Here is a 9,786-nt window from a genome sequence, read left to right as displayed (position 1 = left end):
TTGCCTTCTTTCCACCAGTCACCGGTGTTCTTCCTGAAACCTTAGCTATTTATTATTGGTGGTGTTATTTGTGTTCTTGTGTCTGGGAGCTCTGTGTGATGTTTCTGGAAAGGGAAGTATCCTGTATCCCTCGGTACTACTGTGGTAGAAATCAAAGTGTTATCTCTGATGTAACATAAGAGAAGTAGGAAATGTCTGGACATGCCTGAAGGACAAACTCAGAGTCCCTCCATGGCAGAGATGCCATTGGGAAGCAAGACAGGTGAGAGCAGTCAGCCAAAACAATTTTGCCATCACACATAATTCAGGCAAGGAAAAGTTTTCAGGCTTAGTAATCGAGGAGTTGGAAAGGTCGGACTGGAGCAGAAAGGGATAACGGAGGCTTGAGTCGGATGCTGGCACAAGAAAGATTTGGATCCTCCTTCCCAGCTTCCTGTAATTCCCAGACAGCTCTCCGGATGACGCTCATTATTTGTGTTATCTTTGCACCTAACGGAGTGAGTCAGGGAGCAGGGTGCTACATAAGCAAAACAAAAAGCAGTTGCTTTTCCAAGGGAACTTAAAATCCAGCTGTGAGATGGGAGGGAGAGCTGATCTGAACCCTAGAGAACAGGGAGGACGACTGAACAGTGAGGCTGCAGCCTAGGGAATGGCATCGGCGTAACTGTGGCTGTCACTCATCCCTGCACAGGGAGGAGGGAGGGCAAGGAGATAATGAGGGAGGTTTGTGGGAGTTTGCAAGGATCATGATAATACTTTGTGACAACGACAGAACAGAAGATGACACATGAAGGTAACGTTTGGGCACCGGCTAATGTGAAAACAGGGTGAGAAGTTTTAAGTCTGCAAGATTTACAGTACTACCCAAAATAGCTGCTTTGCACAGGAGTCACGCTTGCCTTCTGTAACCGGGGTGCAGCCGTGGTACCTGCCAGTGAAATGAAGACAGATTTAAACCAACGCTGGAAAACCCCACCACCACCTCTCACTTGCAGAGGGTCCAGATGTCAGGTCAGGGATGGGGACTGCCATCAGCCTGGGAAGAGCATGGTCAAGCAGAGGCTGGATCTGTGCTCAGCACAACACTAATGAAGCATTTTGGATGTGGTTTTGTTCACAGAAGTATTAGCACAGTCGTGCAAAATGTACAGCTGACACCAAAGTGGATGAGAATATTAATGTCACTGTGGCATCCCGATTTCCTGGGTGGCAGCAGAGGATGTTCAGGCGAACAGTCACATCGCTGCATCTCTCTGGCAGAGCCCTATCTGACAGCTAGCTATCACATTTTTCAAGGGCTTATTCCTAGCTGTTTAATACTTCATATGCTCTCTTGGGGAGGGAGGAGAGAAGAACGGAGGAGTATATTTGGCACAGCAGGGAAGTGGACTCGGGTCTTTTCCATCCCTTAGTGCTGTTGCAGGGGGAGAGAAAGCCTCCTTCCACAGCGGTACTAATCCTCCTCCACAGTGAGCTGAACGTTTTGAACTCAAACAACTCCTCTCATTTTTCCCCCATGTGATTGTGAGTCAGGCTGAGCTGCTCTATTCTTCTCCATAATTGAGTAAGGGATTATTTTGACTGGAAATAACCAGACACAGGTATCATGGCTGTGAATGCCTCCATGCATGCCACTTGCTAAAAGTTCTGTAGCCTCCTGCTACAGAAGGGAGCTGGTCTTTAAAGACTTTGCTCAATGGAGAGAGAAGAAAAGTAGAGGGGAAGAAGAGCTCCTTCCTGCTCACTTCAATCACTGGCTCTGCTAAACTTAACCCGCTGGATTGTTGGAGACACGCTGTTCTTCAGAAGCAGCTCTTTTGTGGAAGAGCTCCCCTGTGACACGGGGAGTAGCTGCAGTGAGACAGGAAATATCCCTGACGTGATGGCTTTCTACAGGAGCTTGTAGCTGCGATTCCAGCCCCACGGACATGCTGAGAGAGTTATGAAAAGCTGTCTCTCTAAAATCTCCAGGGGAACCTCCCCAGGCACAGATTTTCCTGTTCCTTCTCTTCCTCTCTCCATAGTTCTCTCTCATGGGATATAGACCAGCTGCTTGGGTTGCACTTCCCACCCCTCTGCCCTGGAGCAGCGAGTGACCGAGGCGCGCAGGGCAAGGGGGAAGCAGATGCGATGTGCAGCCAGGTCCGGGCACGTGGCTTCCTCTGCTGCCGTGGCAGGTGATGCTGCAAGATGCCGTGCCCTGCCTGTTTTGGCTCTCAGTGGGTACTAGGGAGGTGGGTGCAGCCCTTCCTCAGGGCTGAGTTTTAGCTACGCGCTCTCCTACTAGCGAAGCCGGATACTAAAGAGCATTTCACAAGATCAGCCTTTCTCCAGTTTACATGTAAGTGGGATTGCTTCAGGCTATTGAACCAGCCTGCTGCAGGCTAGCCAGCCCCAGAAGTTTTATCTGTACTGTAGCAACCTCAAGCCACTGCTTTTCGGCTTGTGCATCTCATGTCTCAGCTGCTTACTGAGGAGCTAATGAGCTTTTGGAGATACATGGGTCCTATAAACTCCTTAGGCTGGAGATAAGCAGCTTATTGCCTTCTTTAGGAGCACTGCCAGCCCTTGGCTCTGCTCCTGTGGTGCTTCTCAGGCCCCAAATTCTTCTTCGTTAGCAGGAAGGGTTATAATGTCTTGCAATAAATAAGTATATTCCTAATTACGTGCATACACGCGAGTGCTGCAGCCATCTCCACGGGCTGAGGTAACACCTGGCAGCAGGACAAACAGGCAACACCAGGCTTTACACGCGGTGTTGTCATGTCTCCCTGCACGACTGACTTCAACCCTCGCAAACTGCCTGCCCTGCACAGGGGCTGCGCCATCTCGCCAGTACAGGATGAAACCACCACCCTCATCACGGTGAAACAGCCTTTGGCACCCAACAGCAAATTCACCACGGGCAGCTGCAGGACAAAAAGTGAAACAACTTAATTTCCATTGCTTTCCTTTCTCTGCTTTTGGGTAGACGTACTATGAGCGCCTGTCTAGAAAAATCACTGGGTAAAAAAAAAAGAAGAGGTAATGCACAACTGAAAGTTCATTTTCAAAGTCACTGTGAAAGCAGGTTTTTACTTCCTTCGTCTGAATTCAGCCCTTGCTGTTCCTCGCTCGCTGTCTGCAGTCTCTGCCATCAAAGGCAATCCTGCTGCAACTGGTCAACAGGCTGCAGCTGCCGCTCCTAGTAAATGCTAAAGAGCCTTTGAATCAGATCTGCTTGGCTAGTCAAAGCATCCTCATCTTTACTGTGTATTTTATTTTTCCTCCCCCTTTTACATATTACCAAGGTATAAATTAGCCCAACAGCACTCTTGCAAGGTGTAACTAGGAACATAATTTGATACGCATCTCTCAGATTTTTGTTTAGTTGCTCTCCTTGGAGCAGTTTTGAAATTAATCTAATCATCAGAGGGAATTATTTGAGGCGCTGGAGGTACCTTCTGATACCATCTTTTAACTTGAGTAAATAAAATCTGAAAGCTGATTTATTTGCTGCTCTGTTGTCCTTCTATATTACCTTTCCTGGTGTTTATACCTGTGCACAGCTTAGACTGAAGCCAGAACTGCTCTTTCTCATTTTGGCACTCTGCAAGTGGCTATCCCCTCCTTGCCTACAGCCCCTTTCCCCCTCCACAGCTGCTTGAAATGAAAGGATGAGCAACGCAAAAACCTTCGATGTGACTAAAACTGTGCGATTTAACAATATCAGGGAGCCCATGAACACTAGTTGAACGCTAAATTCTTAGTTAAACGAGTGTTGTCTGTTCAGATAAATCCCTTGCCAGGGCGTTGGAGCGGGATGACGATCCAGCAGCATATTCCCGTGCCCCCGAGGTCACCCCGAGGCTCTCCGCCACCACCGCTGAAGCACTACAGACCGTTCAGTGCTACGTCTGGAATCCAAATCAAGCCATCACTGGCTTTATGTTCAAGGGCTGAAAGTTGCTAACTAACCCTTCGGTATTTAAATTACTTCTTCAAACAAAAGCGTGCTCTCATCATTTAATTTTGGACTCTAGAAATAGCACGTAAAAAGGTTTTGCAATTTAGAAGTGTTCGTGGGTCTCAACCAACTTTGTGGGCTAAGTAAAGAGTGAGAAATATTTTTTACCATACTACCCTATCAACTGAGCTTTTAAGGCAGGCTGATGAAAAGGAATCTATTATTTTAATAGCGCTTTCGCTCTGATAAAAGGACTTGCTAACTTACTGAAGCAGAGCTTGAAATAACAGATAAAAATAACAGAAAAGCTGTGATGTCGTTTGGAGCTGAGTGAAAATTGTGACCAAAACCTGAGCCTACCCAAACCCTGAGTTAAATGCCCAAATGCCCCAGGATTCCTTGAATCATCATGCAAGCTGTTAAGGATAACAGCTTATTCGTGTGGGGTTGGGTTGGTTTTTTTCTTAGTTGTTCCTTTTGTGTGAAGAGTTTTTCTTTGGGAGGATTTGGGGTTTAGATTTTTTTATTTATTTGGCCTTTTGCCCTTGTATTTTATCTAATAAAGTTCACTTCAGTGATGCAGGGCTGATGAGGGAAAAACCTCCCGGAGCTGTGTTAAACCTGAAGTCTTCATACCTGAGAGGAGCAGGGTATGGGCTTTTGGGAAGATCCAGCAGGATTTCACGTTTTTTCTGATCTTAAAAAAAAATTGCTGTGGTTAAATAATAACAAAGCTTAGGAAAAAAAAAGACATTGATTATATGAAGAGTACAAAAGCCTTGTAGAAAGCCTCTGTATATCATTTGAATGCCAATTGAATTACCTTTACAATAAGGACAGGATGACTGGAGGGTCGTGCAGAGCTGTATGAATTCCATCCGTGCAATGCATGAGCCCAGCCTGGGAAACAAACCTCATCTGCCAAGTTCTGTAGGGTCAGTTCCAGCTTTTCTTCTCGAAGGAGGGACCCGGCTCTGCTACCAATAAATAAAGTGGGAATTTTGACGTTGATTTCAAAGGGAGCTAAACTGAGCTCCATGAAAAGGGAGCGCCAGCATATAATGCTGCTTTTCTTTTTTCTTATTAATGTGACTAATTAAATGTTTGTATTTTTTAAGCACTAACTGGTTTTTGATGGTCGTTTAGAGACTTTGAGAAAGTAAATAATTTGATGAAATAAGACTGTAGACTCCAGAACAAAGTCCGCATGGACTCTGTGATGTTGCTAGGATACAGCTATTAGTATTTTCAGTGGCTGGGGTATTTTTTTGGTGTGTTTTTTTTAATAGAGTCAGCCTAACCTCTCTTACAAACAGCAGAAGAATACGTGACTGCCTGATTCCATTTACACGACGCTCCCTCGATTTACAGTAACGAAGCCAAACTTGAGCCATTAGTTTCAGCCACTTTTAGTTGTGAAGAAAAAACACAAAGAGTAATTTTGACCTGAGCTATAGGGAGCGCATTTTATCTGAATCTTGATTTTTTTAGATGATGTGCAAGATTTCATCCCTGTGGGTGTTACATTGCTGAAGTCAGCCTCCCTCTAGTGGTTTCTTTCCAGAGGGGCCCTGGGCTTTACTGGCCTGGACGGGTACTGAATTTGATAGAGTGTGATGCAGAAGGTGGAATGACCCCTATGAGCTGAACCGTAGAGCAGCATTGAGCTCATGACTTGCAAGAGGTGGGCATAAAACCTGTAAAAATATTGTTTTCTGTGTTTTTTTTCTATTTTAGAATTTATTTATTTTTTACAATATCCATAGTAGATGAGGCTTTCCAGCCCAAGCTTACTCTGCGGTACGGGCTAACATGGTTTGCTCGGTGTGTAGGATGTGACTCTTGCACGTTGTTTCCTTCAGCTGTATACTGGGATGCCTGTAAAAAAAAAGATCAGTATTTAAGCTCCTGTTCCACATCAAAGCCGATGCCAGATGTCGTGCCAATAACACCCTTTTTGATTTAATATAACACAGAATAGCATTGTGGATGGTGCTATTTTGGGATGCCCATGTTTGGGGAAGCGATATCTAAGTGAATCACTCTTCAGATATTTTACTGGGAAATAAGGAAAGGAAAGCTGTTTGGAGTTTGTTTCCAACATATAAATTAGATCTGAGGTCTGTCAGCTTTCTTGCATTTATGCCCCTGACCTCACCTTTGCTGGGCATCTCTTTCTTTAGCACTGAAGATAGCCCGAGTGCCTGACAAGCGTGGGGAACGGGAAGGGATGAAAGCAGAAGCCTAGTATCCAAAGCTAAGTAAGAAATTCACGTCTCCTAATACCCGATGCATGGACTGGATGCTGAGTTAAGCCAGTTCAGCTCCCTGAAGATGGCTAGGTAAAGGATAAAGATCCAGTCTAAAGCATATTGAAGTCAATACACACCTTTACTTAACTGTAAAGGGCTTTGGATGGGGCTCAGCCTTCCTTCACAGGTGATGGTAACCGGAGGGCTGTGATTCTGCAATGCACCAAAGATCCCGAAAGACTGATGTCTTTCCAGCTAGCACACTAACCTGAGGGAGGCAGAGGACTGGTACTGCCTTCTTCATGTTCACATCTGGCAGAAATCCGTCCTGTCATTTGCTTTTTCATATACCAGAGGAGCTCTTTGGCCTTGTTTTTTTGCTTTATAAACTGTAATAGACAGCTTGGAGAAATTTGGGATTACCTGTCCCAAAAGCGAGCAAGCTCCCATTCAGTTTTCACAGGCCCCTGGACCCGGAGCTGATGAGATGCCACCACCTTCCCGTGAAGCATTTTACAGTGTGTTCAGTTATGTAACAGCTTTAAGGGTAAGTTTTTACTCTTGTTTGACTTTTACTTATGCTCAGCTTCTATTGGGCAATCAGGAATCTTGATCCCTTGGGAGACTGCTTAAAACACTTCCCTTTGGACGCTGCCCTATGAAAGCTGCACAGCATTTCCCAGGATAGTGATTTTGGAGCCAATTTTGTCTTTCATTTTTGTTTTCACTTCTCAGGCTGAAGTCTCCACACAGTCTCCTGGCCAAAGGCGATTTGATTTTGGTTTATAACCTGAGCAAGGACTATTCCATTAATTCTGTTTATATAAAAAATATGCATTTACTCCCAGCATGGGGAACAAAATTCTTGCACTTTTTAGCAGCTCCACAGCTAAAAAAGCAGCCACACAGATTCGGTATGCACATCATCCTCTCTGCGATTTGTTCTAGCGTCACTCACAGACAGTAAGTTAATGAGTCCTGTGGTTACAAGGAGGTCATAGACACTTATGAGATGCCCACGAGCACCTGAACTGGCTTTACTTTTATGTGATTGTATAGATTTCTTTAGACTTGGACAATGCATATGTAGGAACTTTTTTAGGAAGGAAGGAAAGGATCTAGTTGAACTGCACTTCTTTTCGGACCAGTGAGTGGTTATGTCAATTGTACAAGCTAAGGGAAGGTTCCTCGGTTTGACTTTGGTAGCTTCACGCATTTGAAGGAAGACTTCAGTGACCAGGAGCTGTGTGAGGAGCCTCTCCCACGGAGCAGCGCTCGATACTGCGCATGAAACTTTCTGTCCCAGGCAGGACTGGACACAAACCTGCCAGAAAAACAGGGGCAGTGAGCCAGTTTGTTTTTAACAAAACAAAGTTATGCAATATCATTTCGTTCTGACATGTTCCCAATATGCAGCAAATGAAGAACTCACTAAATACAGTATATCTCTGGCCATATAATTTGAATATAACTTGTTTCCATGACAACCTCCGCTTAACAGCTTGGCTGATATGAAATCATTCCTAGATGAGGGAGCTTTTGCCAAAAGCACTGGGATTCAACGCTTTAATAACATGTTTTAGGTTTTAGAAAACATTTATTTAAGCCTCTGGAAGCAAATATAAAATCCCTTCATCCTCACCTCTGCTTCGGCTCGGTTGATCAGTTTATCTTCCTGGCAACCTCTCAGAAGCAGCTCTTGTGTTACTTAATATGCTTCTGAAGTCCTGGGCAGTGTTTCAAGAGCAAGTGATCGTGACACCAGTGTTTGGTACAGAAATTACATTTCACAGCTGTTGGCTCAGCCTGCGAGGCAGCAGGGCAGCAGCTGGGCACAGCAGCCACGGCTTGTGCCTGAGCCATCCCTCAAGTCCATGAAGGTTTGTTCTCCAACTAGCTCTGCCTCGGAGTGAAAAAGAGGAGCTTCGGCTGGAGACAGGTCTAGCCCAACATTTCCCGCAGCTCATTTTGTGTCAGGAGCACTGAACAAACAAAACCCAGTTATCTGTTAGATGTTTCCTAAGGTGTCATACCTATCACCTCAGAAATAGCTGTGGAATGCTTCCAGTGTGGAAATAAATATGACTGCTCATATGGTGCTTGTTCCCTTCCTCCCTTCCAGGTGCCACATCGCATTAGAATACAGCTAAAATAAGCCTAACGCTTTCCTAATATTTCTCACGTACGCAGGTGTTGCGCTTGCCACAGTGATGGTGCACAACTGTCAGCGGGAGAAAGGATGGTCGTGATGGTTTTAGGAGGCAGTCTGCCCCTTTGAACCGCTGTTGCTTTATATCACAGGGGTTCCCTGCGGGAGCTATGGGAAAAGTTACTGGAACGGGCAACTAACGTTTCGAGCACATGTAATGTACCTATTGCTGTCAAGATTTTGGGATCAGCAAGGATTATTAGAGTAGGGATTTAAATCTCAAGTAAAACCATGGAAAGATTTATGAAGCATTCGTTGTTTCTTCTGGCTATAGTGGGCCTGCTTCAGCTCTGATTAGCCCCAGCAGGGAGCAACTTGGGCCTTTGCTGTGGCAAAGAGGTTCAGGTGCCTGAAACTGGGTGCAGGAAAGCAGTGCGAGGAGCACACAGAACGGGGCAGAACCAGTACTTCCCACTCTGCTTTCCCCACCCCCCCCAGCTGTTACCTGGGAGAATTTCAGCTGTTACCCATCTGAAATCAGCTGAGCTCACCTACCGCTGACTCCTGCTCTTGGCCACACTGTCCTGCTTTATAAGACCTTTTCATGGCCTGACTCAGTTCACTAACTTGGCAGAAAATTACCTGTTTACCCAGCGAACTCTGGAGGATGTGGTGGGGAGAAGGAGTGGGGAATGCAGCCAGGCGTGCCTTCTGCGGTGGTGAGCTTTCAACCAACTCGTCTCACCTTGTGCCCTCCTGCAGCACAGGACTGCACCATAAGGCTGTGTGTTTATGGTAAATCTGCTTGAGAAGGTACAAAAGCACAGGAGGTGGCATCTCCAGGGTTTCTTTAAAAAAGGAACCTTCCAGATATATATGGCAAATATCAATACGATAATTTTTAAAATTAAATCCCTATAAATATCTCTCTGAAAATGCTAATAACTTCCTAGGAATTTTAATCTCTGAACTGATATTATTCAAGGTGTGCTGGCAGCACGAGGTGGCTGAGCAGAATTAGGAAGCTGTTCTCACCATTGTTTTTCTTTGTGAGCTCCATCTCAGGAGACTCTTCTTTGCCTCTGTGTCACGATTTCTTAGAAATCTCTGTAGGCAAAGGATGTGCTAATTCCATGCACCCTGTGCTTGCCCTTCCTCCACAACGAGATTGATTTACTGTTAGTTGAGATTCCCACAACGTGCCTTGTGCTGCTATGAAGCCTGATATTTACTGATGTAAACAAGAAATAAACTTTCCATGTCTCATTTGGAATAATGATGCAGACTCTGCTGCCTGGTACTCGCTCCGTGTCTCGGAGGCGTGGGGGTTGTACTTCTATATTGTTCTTTGCAACTCAGATTGTTTGTAACAGAATAATTTGTTTTCAACCTGAGCTATAATGTTTTAAATGATGAGCAGCTCTCTGATAATGGAATCT

Source organism: Nyctibius grandis, chromosome 10 (genome assembly GCF_013368605.1).
Source record: "Nyctibius grandis isolate bNycGra1 chromosome 10, bNycGra1.pri, whole genome shotgun sequence".
NCBI classification, from domain to species: Eukaryota; Metazoa; Chordata; class Aves; order Nyctibiiformes; family Nyctibiidae; genus Nyctibius; species Nyctibius grandis.
This window is presented reverse-complemented; position numbering follows the sequence as displayed.